Raw genomic sequence first — 13,651 nt, 5'->3', positions numbered from 1 at the left:
GTAACGAGTGACGCTGACAGGAATGGGAGAGGAGGAGCAGACAGGGACAAAGGTGAACGTATAGAGGAGAAAGAAGGGAGGAGGGGGGAATGAATGGCAACGATGCAAAGTATGAGCAAAGATTAAGATAAAACAGGACGAAAGGGGGAGGTTGTTGTTGTTGTTGCTCTTTCTTCCGGGTTCATGGCTGTTTAGCTCATAACGTTGCATTTCTTCTTTGCGGCTTTCATTTACCGTCTGCGAGCAGTTACACACAGCAGCAGTGAGACGTAGCAGCCACACCTAATTCATCTCTGCTCATTACGCCCAAACCGTTCGTTGCTTTGCACGGTGTCTCATCAGCCCAGTGCAAGGCTTTGGCAGGCACTTATTCCTCCTGGTGTGTCTCACATTCTCCCCTCTGTTGCCAAGGAGTGGCAGTCCATGTCTGCGTGCTTGTGCTTGTATGCAGTTGCCATAACACTTCCCTAAAAGGAACAAGGACACACTTAGTATTGTGCGCCGCTTACCTGGCCAATAGCGTCCCAGCTGTTCGTTCAACCCTATAGATCAATATGTTTCTAGCCTACAAACAGGCAAATAAGATCCCATCTGGGCACGGTATTGCTCGGATAAGTGCATTTTCCTACTGATGAATGTTACAAGACATTTTTGGGGTTAGTGGATATTAAGTTAGGTTGGGATAAGATGAAAAAAATGTAGGTTCATAATTTCAACATAACCAAACCCCACCCATAGAAGGGCATAGCATATCACAAATCAAAATCAAAACCTGTCTTTCCTTATATCGGGAATCAGGAATATGTATTTATTTATATGTACGTCCTTTGCTGTCTTGGCAATGTGACCGATTCCTTTGTATATGTAAATTTGATATAAATCAACAAATAATGAAACACCCTCTGACTGGAAATGATGGATCCATAAATTTAGCATGATTATCCATGGGTGGAATGGTCTTATTTGTTTGAGCTCCTTGGTCGATTTGGTTTTGGGGAGAATTTTTGTCACTGGGTGAAACTTTTGTACAATGACCCTTGTGCAGAAGTAATTACTAATAACATCATATCAAAAACGATAAGGATTAGTAGAGGTTGGAAACAAGGATGCCCTCTGTCCCCTCTTTTATTTGTAATCGCAATCGCACCATTTGCGATTGCTGTGAGAGAGCACGCAATGATTGTGGGTATAAGTACAAGACGATCTGAACATCGCATAGCTCTTTATGCAGAAGATGTGATTCTCTTCCTAAGGAAATCGAAAGCTTTCGTAGCATCTAATGACAAGAAAGCTATATCTAACGCCCCCTTTTGGGAATGTAGAATGGGCAAGACCCTTCTAACGTTGTGGAATACCTGATGAACCCGTTTTGATCTTCCTTTATGATTCCTGGTAGCAGATGTTCCAGCCTCTTTGCCCAGATTTTAAAAAGCATCTTCAAGTCTGAATTTAAGAGACTGGGGCGTATATTTTCACATTTGTCATTTGATTTTCCAGGTTTTGGAATGAGTGTAATCGGGGCCCCTCTCAGGGAGGGTGGGAGTATCCCTTTTTGAACAGATTCAGAAAACATTTCCAAAGGGTTGTTTTAAGTTCTGATTCAGTTTTAAAAAAAAAGAAATATCAATCAGCCCTGTGGTGAACTGGCGGCCTGTCCAGGGTGTCTCCCCACCTGCCGCCCAATGACTGCTGGGATGAGCTCCAGCATCCCCGCAACTCTGAGCAGGATAAGCGGTTTGGGTAATGGGTGGATGGATGGATATCCATGGGTTATTTACAGAGGACATGATGACTATACAGATATCACTACGAAGGATTTTATTTTGAATTTTGCTGAATTAATCTGTAGGCATGCACCAAGAACAAGTCACTGGATTCAGCACATATGAGTTGATGTTTGGGAGGCAACCTCGGTTACCCATCAACTTGGCATTTGGTGTCCCACTCCCTGAGCGACCCCAAACATCTCACTCGGAATATGTACGCAACTTGAGGTCTCATTTGGAGGAGAGCTACAAACTGGCAACCAGCAATGCTGCTAAAAACGCTGCAAGATACAAAGCCTCCATCGATGCATCACAGAGTCTGCACTCGAAGTTGGTGATCGTGTGTTGGTAAGAAGTGTCCGTCTTGGAGGAAAACACAGACTTGCTGATAAGTGGGAGCCTGCGATTCATGTGGTGACAAAACGTGCTGGTGATCTTCCAGTGTATACCGTGAAACCTAAGAACCGAGACGGACCCCTGAGGACATTACACAGAGAGATCTCTTATTGCCCTGTGGATTTCTCCCTGTAATAGAAGACCATCCTATATCACCTGAGCCAGTCCCACGCAACAGGACACGTCAGAATACTTGCTTGAATCCTGCTGCACAAGATGGAGATGGAGAAGTGAACCAATATGAGCCAGATGAAGAGGTTCCTATGTATTGAAATGCAAACTCTACACGTGTAGAAAGTGCCTGGCACCCATTCCAAACTGAGCTGAATGGGAATACCCACATCACGAAGAGTGAAGGACTAAACAGCTCTACTGGGACCCTCTCATCCCAATATCCAGCTGAACAAACCCCTCAAGCAACAGTCACTGACCCTCTAGCTGAGTTCCCCAGGACAACTGATCCTGAAGCTGAAGTCATCGAGTCTGGTAACTCACTTAGAAGTGGCATTAGCACGTTAAAGGACAGTCAACTTAGAGACAGCACTATTGTGAATGATAGTGGCTCATCTGAGATGAATTTACCTGAACAAGACTTAAATGTTGATGCTCCAGCTAGTCCCATAACTGATGTTGCTCAAGGCTCAGAAAGAGAAACTCTACCTGAAACAGAAGCTGAAAGAGAAACCTTGCCCAAAACGGAAGCTGAAAGAAAAGCCTCTCTTGAAACGGAACCTGAAGGAGGAAACGTGTCTGGGACAGTGTCAGAATGACGACACTCAACTGGAAGACTCCCCAAACTTCCAAAGAATATGGCAGATATCTATGATATTTGCCATATTCTATATCAAATATCATAGATAACCCTTCCGGTGTTCTCGAACATGTCTGACAGCGATGAAGACTCTCAGACGGCACAGACCAATGCTCCTAAGACTAGGGTTGCAGAAGACAAAGATGGACAAGATGCTCCTCACAGACATTCCAGAAGACGCAGATCCGCCCCCCCGCCCCCCAGACAGATTGCACTACATCCAATTAGGGAATCCCCTTGTGTCCATTGTGCAGTCACTTTTTCAGGGTTTACGTGTAACTTTCACAGAGACACTACAAGGTCCTACTCACACCGAAGTTAATACAAAAAAATCATCATTCAGTTGTGATCAGACAGCCGGATAGATGTGGCGGGACGTACCTCTGAGACGGGAGTGTGTAACCCACGGTTACTAGAACCCTGTAAATGCAAAATAGGTGATTAATCCAACCATCCATTATCTGAACCGCTTATCCTGCTCTCAGGGTCGCGGGGATGCTGGAGCCTATCCCAGGAGTCATTGGGCGGCAGGCGGGGCGACACCCTGAACAGGCCGCCAGGCCATCACAGGGCCGACACAGGGCCGACGTAATATAAAAAATAATATTGAAAGTAAACAGCGATGTTATAGAGTGACCCCATAACCCTAAAAGGAAAATATAACCAAGATAAAGTGAGTGTTGTGTGTCATATAATAAGATGGAGATGGTTATTGGGAAAATAACAATATAACCTGAGATAACCAATAGTGATGTAACTGGTTACTTTCTTGCCCGGTGCGGGATTCGATACGGGGTGTACTGCACCACAAGGCGACATCGCTAACCGCTCGACTAAAGGTTCAGATCTGTTGACCAGGGACTAACGTGTCTTATTAGTAGTTTACAGTCGTCACCCTCTCCCGGAAGCGCGCCCTCGCGCTTGGTTATTCCCGCGCTCCGAAGAGACTTCTGAGGATCTGCACACTTCCGGATCCCACCGCTGCCACCAATGTAACCGGTTATTTTCTTGCCCGGTGCGGGATTCGATACGGGGTGTTACTACGCCACAAGGTGACGTCACTAACCGCTCGGCTAAAGGGTCAGACCCGTTAGCTAGGGGCTAACGTGTCTTATTAGTAGTTTACAGTGATATCATTAACAGAAATTATGTTTAAAAAAAAGCTTTGGGAAGGTGAGTCTATGGTCGGAGGACTTGACTTTGAAAATATTTCATAGGTAACTTTATTGACGTTACCCACGTCTGTCTAAGAGTTCAGCCCGCCCCGACGTACTTGATAAGAACGAGACACGTACGTCCTCCTCCGATCTAGGTAGCCGTGGAGACGGACTCCGACCTGGGCAGCCGTGCAGACGGACGTGTATTGGAACAGCGGTCACAGCACCCACGTGTAAGTGAAATATGTGTGTGCTTACTGGGGTTACCTTAGCTTTCCAGAATTCTGGTATTTATTGTAAAGGAAAATATCTCCCCAACCAGATTCACCGACCCCAATACGAGCTGTGGTAGTTACAATCCTGCTGCTACTTGCCGAAGGAAAAGGCTTGGTGAGTTTCACTGAGACGCTAGTGTGGCAGCTTCAGCCATAATGGTAATGTGGCGCTAATTAACTGTAAACCTTGGTGAAGTAACGCGAAAACGTTAGCCGACGTTAGCCACAGACAACGCTAGCGTTAGCCGACGTTAGCGTTAGCCCCAGACAACGCTAGCGTTAGCCGACGTTAGCGTTAGCCCCGACAACGCTAGCGTTAGCCGACGTTAGCGTTAGCCCCAGACAACGCTAGCGTTAGCCAACGTTGGCGTTAGCCCCGACAACGCTAACGTTAGCCCCAGACAACGCTAGCGTTAGCCAACGTTGGCGTTAGCCCCGACAACGCTAACGTTAGCCTCAGACAACGCTAGCGTTAGCCGACGTTAGCGTTAGCCCCGGACAACGCTAGCGTTAGCCGACGTTAGCCCCAGACAACGCTAGCGTTAGCCGACGTTAGCGTTAGCCCCGACAACGCTAGCGTTAGCCGACGTTAGCGTTAGCCCCAGACAACGCTAGCGTTAGTCCCAGACGTTAGCCCCGACAACGCTAGCGTTAGCCAAGTTAGCGTTAGCCATCTCTGTTGTTAATGTGTTGGAAGCGCGCCAGTTGTGATGCAGCGTGGGGTAAAGGCAATGTGTCTTTATATAAGCTAATTCTAATGTGAGCTAACCTTAAGATATACTGTGATTAAAGTTACCTGCTGCTGGTTAAAGTTAAAATGAGCCAGTGTGATTAAAGTCACCTGTTGCTAGTTCGAGCTAAAGCTAAGCCTATGCAATATGTTGTGTGGAATTGCCATAGAGATTACATTGTTGATTTTGAATGAGGAAAAAAAACGTGACAAGATGATGAAGGTGGAGTGGCAATTTCATTTGCGTTTGAGCGATGTAGTGATTATTTTCCTGGCTTTGCGGGCACAACTTGGCCAGGTCTTTTGCTGCCTTCCGTTGATTGTGGGATTCTACAAGATCTTTGGATTCTTCAGCCTGGCTTGCTTCTGTTTGGGAGAAGTGCAGTTAGTCCTGGAGCGGCGAGCCAACCCCATGAGCTGGATCAAAAGAAAGGGTGAGATGCTGGAATGACTCACGTTTAACTAACAGTGGTAGGACAATCACGTTCAGTTGCCCCACCTATCAGAATACAAGGAGTTTCCACCAAGTGAGAAGACACTGTTACATTGCACTTGAACGGTCGATGGATACAACACAGTTTGAGTTGAACTGACGGCCATGAATGGACTTATTTACACAGTAGCTCACTGAGCTGAGTTCTCTGATCCACTGCCTTATTGACACATACAGCATAAATTGAATTGTCCTTGAATGTATATGTTTATTTGACGAGTTATACGGGTTGTTTTATCACCCTATTGTGTTAGGTATTGTTCTCTGCATTGGTACATATACTCATTTGCTTGAGTCAAACTGGGTTGATTGTGCACATTATTGGATAGGTGTTGGCTTTTGTATTAATGGGTTTTCTTAGATTGGCCTTCTAAATCTATTCAGTGTTTTATTAAAGCTTTGTGAATTTCTATATTCACATTGTCTGTTATTTCCGTGAAAGTACAGGTTAATGCAGTAAGAGCAACACCAACATAATTCCTGGGTAAGGAAACATTCTTTAAGGTTGGTTATCAAGTTCCATTAAGTAAACTGATTGGTATTTGACTTGAGTTGAGTTATTAAAAAAAAAGGAGCGAGAACAGAAAATTAGAACCTTTTTTCTTTTCTTTTTTCTAACCTTTCAGACGTGACTTCTGAGTTTGTGTCTTGTTTCACCTTTGCTGCCGGTACCCAGTTTCTCCCGAGCGACCTGGTACTTCTGAGACTCTGGTCCACATTGAAATTGATGGTTCTTCTTTTAGTAAAGAGAGGATTGATAAGAACTGGTTGTTATCCATATATCTGTGCTCAGTACCATAGCTAGGGGGCGCTGGTTGCTACAAATCCCTCAGTTTAAAGTACTGCCGTAGTGTATCAAAATGCAGCTGCCATTCAGTTTATGTGCATCCATGAACCCATCTAAGTGTTGTTTTATAACGTTATTTTGCCGTGTTGTCGTTTTACTTGTAAATCACATGGAAGTACAGCAGTTGCAATCTGTAAGTCAACCTAGAAGTCATAAAAGATGCTCACATGACAATCTTTGATATGACAGAGTAATGTGTTCTCATGACGGCCTCAATTTAATTGTCAAGACCTTCAGATCAGAGAAATGGTTTGGAAAAAATGCTTTAATGCCAAACCTTTGTCAATGTGCATACACGCACATATACATGCAACCCCTACCCACCCACCCCCACTGCCCCCACACGCACACACTTACATATTGTATTCCTGCCTGTGGTCTTTTATAGAACTCATACAATCATTGCACAGTATGAGATAAAAAGAAGACAAATTTTGTTTCATCTTAAAAGCGTGTGACCATGCTGATTCTGAGAAATAGCCATCTAATTATGTGTAGGGAAGGAGAAATAATGACTACTGAATCAAAGCAAAAGGGAAGTAGATGTTGGAGATTCCTTATCCCAAAGGGTACAACATTCTATTTATAGATGGATAGATAGATAGATAGATAGATAGATAGATGGGAGTAGAAATTCATTTCCACAGCCACTAAACGCTACACAGAAGACAGTAGGTAGAACAGAAGCCCTCCATAGTTAAAGTACATAAGAAAGGGGTGCAGAACAACATAAAACAAATCCCACAGCATTCACATCTGAGTCATATTGCCATATGTGTCCAAAAGTGTAAATGATGGAAGGAGTTCGTTCTGGCAATGTATCTGCAGTAAGAGGGGGGATGTCTAAAGTAGGAAGTGGACTGGATGAATGTGTGTTAACCTTGATCATCTAGCCTTCGAGGATGATTGAATGTGATGTGTGATTTTGAAATAAGGCAGGGCTTAGAGATTTACTTACAATTGTATGAAGAAGAAGCTCATGGATAAATTTAGATTCAAGCTAGATTTTAAGATGTTATCATTTTTCATTATTTCCATAAATAATGTTCTCTATAAGTGTCTGATTGCCTACATTTAAGGTCTTGTACTTTGGAGAGAATACATCTTGTAGGGAACCTGTTTTAGCTAGCTAGCAGCCTGCTCTATGTTGGCAAGGTAGCTACTGCCACATTGCTAGTTTGCAAACTAAATTATGAAGGGGGAAAGACAAATGCTAAGCTGTTAGAATATTGGCAATTAACCTCCAAGCCCTGTCTTGAAATAAATGTACCAGTCACATTTATTTCAGGGGCAGACCTGCGTTCATAGCACGGCTGTGGTTATAGATCATCCTGCAAGGGGACTGCCCATTGTTCTGATGGCCTATTATTCCAAAACCCCGATAGTCTGAAAAATGTCCCATTGGACCAAAAGCCTATTTGTTTGACAGCCCGAAAACAAACGCCCACTGCTCCGAAGGCCCGTTGTTCCAAAAATACACTCGCCCTGCAGTTTTTTTGCCATTAATATCTTAGTGTATTTTGACATGCAAACATGAGGATACCATTTACTACTAATTCGCGTGAATAGGAGGTAACATTAAAAGCATTTGTGAGACTGTCATCTCTACGTCACCAGAAATTTCAACTTTCTTGTATTTATCTCTGGCCAGTTCAGATCAATGATTCGTTGCAACTTGCCAGTGTTGTATTGAACTCTGCTTCCCCGTCAACATATGTTTCCCCCCTATGGAAACAGGTTCGCTATCAGTTACGGTTAGGTTAAGGTAAACATTAGGTTAAGGTTATGGTTAGGTTGAGGTTAAGTTAAGATAACCGTTAGGTTAAGGTCATGGTTAGGTTGAGGTTAGATTAAGGTAAGGTTAAGATAAGCATTAAGTTAGGTTGAGGTTAGGCTAAAATAAGCGTTAAGTTAGGGTTAGGCTGAGGTTAGGTTAAGGATAGGTTAAGGTTAATCGAGCGTTCCAGTGTTGTGTCGAACTCGGGCCAGAAGGAAACAGATCTTGACGGGGAACCAGAGTTCGATACAACACCGGCAGTCACTGTGCTAACAACTCCAGAGAGAGTGTGTATTTTCGTACCAAAATGGCCTTCAAAGCAGTGGGTGTTTGTTTTCGGGATAACGGGCTATCGGACAACTGGGCTTTCATTCCAATGTGATATTTTTCAGACTTATTGGGGTGTCGGAATAATGGGTTGTTGGAACAATGGCATGGCATGGCACGGCACCGCTGTCGTCAGGCTACTCCCTTCAGATCCTGATTTGTTTCATATTCTGTGATAGACAGTGGTGAAGACAAGTGCCATAATTTATTTTGATATTCCAGTGCTGTCCTATGTTAAAATTCCCACATGTGATGCAGTCGGCACAGTCCTTTTTATTTCTCTCTGACTACAAGGCCCACATCTGAGTGAGGGACTACCAGCATACTGTTCTCACACTGTAGTCTCAGGGCTGAATTTCCAGAGTCATGGTCGATAATGTAAATACTTGATTTGTTGTCCACAAGGAAATATGCCTATGGCTTTTGATACAAATGACATCATTTATTATCATCAAACCATATGTCTCATTTGCGTGGGCCCCTTTCTTTTGTGTGCTGCTATTGCTCAAGACACATGAAGCAGTTTCTCCCTTGCTCAGAATGGAGGTGGACAGACATCGTGTGTTGCTCTTTATAGGGGTAGTGTTGCCTTTTTTGTCATCTCAGCAGTTGTGTGAGCAACCAAGCATTGACAGACTCCTGCCCACCCATCCCATGTCCCTTTGTTTCAGCTGTCTCTGCACTTGTCTTTTCTGTTTTTAACATTTAGTTCAAGCCCGGAAATGAGTCCAAATATAAAATAAAATATGGAGCGCAAAGCATGACTCATCTAGACCCACTGAACAGATGTGCTTGTGTGCATGTGTATTGGAGTGTGCATGTGAGTGCTTTCAAGTTAAAACTGAACGCAGGTATAGCTGTGCAACATGTGCTTCCTTTTTTCCATTTCCTTTAAAAAAAAAAATCAAAACTTTTGAAGTCATAATTTTTTGTACACTGTTTTTTTTCCATTTCTTTGCATCGGCTGATTTGTTTTGATTGTTGGGTTTATTTTGCCTGTGTGCCTGTCTGAGCCTTAATTACCATGGGAGTGTAGTTTAAATTCAACAAAGACAAAACGTTGCAGACAGGCTCAGCAGTTTAGCGTCTCACCGCTGAGAAGTCATCAAGCACATACGAATTTAAAAGCCTTTGTAAAACGTCACCGCTGGCTTTAACACACATCCGATCTTCACGCAGATCTTCAACAGATCCCGGGAGCTGTGTGAAGTCCCCCTCCTGCTTCAAACGCTCCACCATCATCCCGGTCCCCAAGAAACCCTGCATCACAGGACTGAATAACTACAGGCCTGTCGCTCCGGCTCTGATATCTGTGGTCATGAAGTCCTTTGAATGATTGGTGTTGGCCCACCTGAAGAACCTCACAGGACACCTGCTGGGCCTCTTGCAGTTTGCCTACCGGGCAAACAGGTCAGTGGATGACGCAGTCAACATAGGATTGTTAGACTCCTCTGTTGCTGTCCCTGAGGTTTCTTCCTATTTTTCTCCCTGTTAAAGGTTTTTTTTTTAAAGGAGTTGTTCCATATCCAATGCGAGGGTCTAAGGACAGGATGCTGTGTTGTTGTAAAGCCCCTTGAGGCAAATTTGTGATATTGGGCTATACCATCGGTGGCTAACCATGTGCCATGGAGAGCCATGTGTATACAGGTTTTCATTCCAACCCGACACCAGGTGGTTTCACTGATACAGTCTTCCTCTTTGGTTGAAGGGTTGCTAATCAGTGAAATCACCTGGTGTGGAGTCCGGCTGGAATGAAAACCTGCCTACACATGGACTCCTGGGCTATACAAATAAAATTGACTTGACTTGACTGCACTACATCCTGCAAAACCTTGACTGCCCAGTGACATATGCAAGGATCCTGTTTGTGGGCTTCAGCTCGGCGTTCAACACCATAATTCCAGAAATTCTCTCCTCCAAACTCTGCCAGCTCACTGTATACCCCGCCATCTGTCAGTGGATCACCAGCTGTCTGACAGGCAGGAAACAGCAGGTGAGGCTGGGGGAAGTCACTTGTGGTATACGGACAGTCAGCACTGGTGCTCCCCAGGGACATGTCCTCTCCCCATTGCTCTCCTCCCTCTACACCAATGATTGCATCTCCAAGGACCCAGCTGTTAAACTCCTGAAGTTTGCAGACAACAGTACAGTCATCGGAGTCCAGGAATGTGACGAGTCTGCATATCGGTGGGAAGTTGTGCAGCTGGTGCTCTGGTGTCGTCAGAACAACTTGGAGCTGAACATTCTCAAGACTGTGGAGATGACAGTGGCCTTTAGGAGACACCACTCAGCGCTGCTCCCTCTCACAATATCCAACATCCCTATGTCAACCATGGAGACAGTTCAAGTTTCTGATGAACTACCATTTCCAAAAACCTGAAGTGGGAGACCCAACATCAACTCCATCCTCAGAAAGGCCCAGCAGAGGATGTTCTTTTTGCGGCAGTTTAGGAAATTTGGTCTGCCACACGAGCTGTTGAGCCAGTTCTACACCACAGTCGTTGAATCGGTCCTGTGCACATCCATCATGGTTTTGTTCAGAGCAGCAACAAAACAGGATAGGAACAGACTGCAGTGAACAGTAAGGACAGCTGAAAAAAATCATTGGTGCTTCCCTGCAGGACTTGTATACCTCTTCTACAGACGGGAAACGGGCAGGAAGAATCAGCAAAGACCCCCACACCCAGGAAATGGTCTGTTTGAACTCCTTCCCCTCTGACAAGTACTACAAAACAGTGTTTACCAAAACCACCAGACATAGGAACAGCTTTTCCCCCCACAGGCCATCTCTCTCATGAGCACTTCACGGCATAGTTCAATGATGGACACTTAGTATGTAAACATGACACTTTGTAAATAGCCCCCTCTGGTCAAGATGTCTCATTTACATATCTGCAGTGGGCACTACCTATTTTTAAACCAGATGTGCAATACAAATGCACGGTTGTAAATACACATGCAACTGCTGTATACTGGTTATTAGTTATTGTTCTAAGTATATAATCCACCCATCCATTATCCAAACCGCTTATCCTGCTCTCGATGTCGCAGGGATGCTGGAGCCTTTCCCAGCAGTCATTGGGCGGCAGGCCATCACAGGGCCAACACACACACACACACACACACACACACACACACATTCACACCTAGGGACAATTTAGTACGGCCGATTCACCTGACCTGCATGTCTCTGGACTGTGGCAGGAAACCGGAGCACCCGGAGGAAACCCACACAGACACGGGGAGAACATGCAAACTCCACACAGAGGACGACCCGGGACGACCCCAAGGCTGGACTACCTCGGGGCTCGAACCCAGGACCTTCTTGCTGTGAGGCGACCGCACTAACCACTGAACCACCATGCCCCCCCATAAGTATATAATATAATATACAATTACATAATATATAATAGATATAGTATATATTTTAGGATATAGCCAAACAATCATTTTTATCGAACATGTTAAAGAAAACGTCTAAGCAAGAAAAACAAACAAACAAAATCTTCGACAACATATAAGGGACAAATAGGCAACTCGGATAATAGCGATCATGTTCAAAAGGGGTAAGAAGTTGAGAACTTTCCTAGTCCTACCCCCTTATACTGTTCACGTATTGATAATAGAAAATGAAAGTTCAATCTACAGCCATCGGTGTGTGTCTGTGATATCTTCGACTCAAACAAAGCAACCCTTTCAGACCAAGCCAAAAAAAAAACAAACACAACAAAAACAAAAAACTGCATTCGTATAGCTCTTTATTGGAGGTTGAAGATTGGATCTGTTTGTTTATGTGTGTCCCCCACACTTCACACAGTAGGTCATGTATGGCAGAATAAAGGAGCACTACAGTGTGTGTGTGTGTGTGTGTGTATACGTATGTGCGTATATATAGATATATATATATATAGATTTAGTAGATCTTTGGCTTTGTTCAGTATTGCAATTGATTTGGATATTTTAGCTTTGTGTGTATACGTATGTGCGTATATATATATATATATATATAGATTTAGTAGATCTTTGGCTTTGTTCAGTATTGCAATTGATTTGGATATTTTAGCTTTAATATAATTTTTTTTTTTGGAAAAATTTTCCCCGCTTTTTGTACTTGACCACCTACCCCACTCTTCCGAGCCGTCCCGGTCGCCGCTCCACCCCCTCTGCTGATCCGGGGAGGGCTGCAGACTACCACATGCCTCCTCCGATACGTGTGGTGTCGCCAGCCGCTTCTTTTCACCTGACAGTGAGGAGTTTCGCCAGGGGGGACGTAGCGCGTGGGAGGGCCACGCTTTTCCCCCTCCGCCCTGAACAGGCGCCCCGACCGACCAGAGGAGGCGCTAGTGCAGCGACCCAGAACACATGACCACATTCGGTTTCCTACCCGCAGGCACAGCCTATTGTGTCTGTAGGGACACCCGACCAAGCCGGAGATTTGAACCGGCGATCCCCGTGTTGGTAGACAACGCAATAGACCGCTACACTACCCAGACGCCATCTCGACATTTCAGCGGTGAGCTGTAGGACCTGCAGTGCCCCACCTTGCAAGACAAAACCGTGTCGGTGGGTCAGGATACCGACTGAGAGGTTGCACTGCCTCACCGCCGAGTCTCACCTGTGTTTTCGGACAGACTCCTGTAAGTTTCACCAGGCCGCTCCTGAAGGGGGTTGAGATGGAGCGGGGAGGTGGGCTTCGGGGGGGGGGGGGGCTCCACGGTGTCAGCTGAGGCCATGGCTCCACGGTGTCAGCTGAGGCCATGGCTGAGGAACATGTCTTCCAGAATAGAACTTCTCTTCCTCTTCCTCTTCGGTCTTCCTCCACTCTGCACTGAATTCACACAGTTCCCTATTAGTGGAGAGAGAGAGAGAGCGAGAGAGAGAGAGAGAGAGAGGTTGTGATGCAGAGGTTATGTCTCCAGTCAAAATATGACCATCTTCTGTGAACATCGACAAAACTGTCATTGTTCATTTAAAATGTCTCCTCACTTGAAGAGCTGATTAACATGATGAGAAACTGCTGGAGCTGAGAAAGTGTCAAGTGTGTAGGAGCAGCCGAGAACAAGTATATTTTC

General features: G+C 44.9%; 1 long non-coding RNA gene across 1 annotated transcript in view; it reads right to left on the bottom strand.

The window, feature by feature from the left end:
• Positions 1-5,510: 5,510 nt before the first annotated feature.
• Positions 5,511-13,651, bottom strand: part of LOC130128081 (uncharacterized) — an 8,188-nt gene continuing 47 nt past the window's right edge. The window contains exons 1-3 of the long non-coding RNA XR_008811868.1: positions 13,566-13,651; positions 13,195-13,425; positions 5,511-5,552 (exon numbers count right to left, since the gene is read on the bottom strand). The exon at positions 13,566-13,651 is cut by the window's right edge and continues 47 nt beyond it. This is a non-coding gene — a long non-coding RNA (uncharacterized LOC130128081). The remainder of the gene's footprint in view (positions 5,553-13,194; positions 13,426-13,565) is intronic.

This window comes from Lampris incognitus, chromosome 17 (genome assembly GCF_029633865.1).
Source record: "Lampris incognitus isolate fLamInc1 chromosome 17, fLamInc1.hap2, whole genome shotgun sequence".
Lineage (NCBI taxonomy): Eukaryota > Metazoa > Chordata > Actinopteri > Lampriformes > Lampridae > Lampris > Lampris incognitus.
This window is presented reverse-complemented; position numbering and strand designations above follow the sequence as displayed.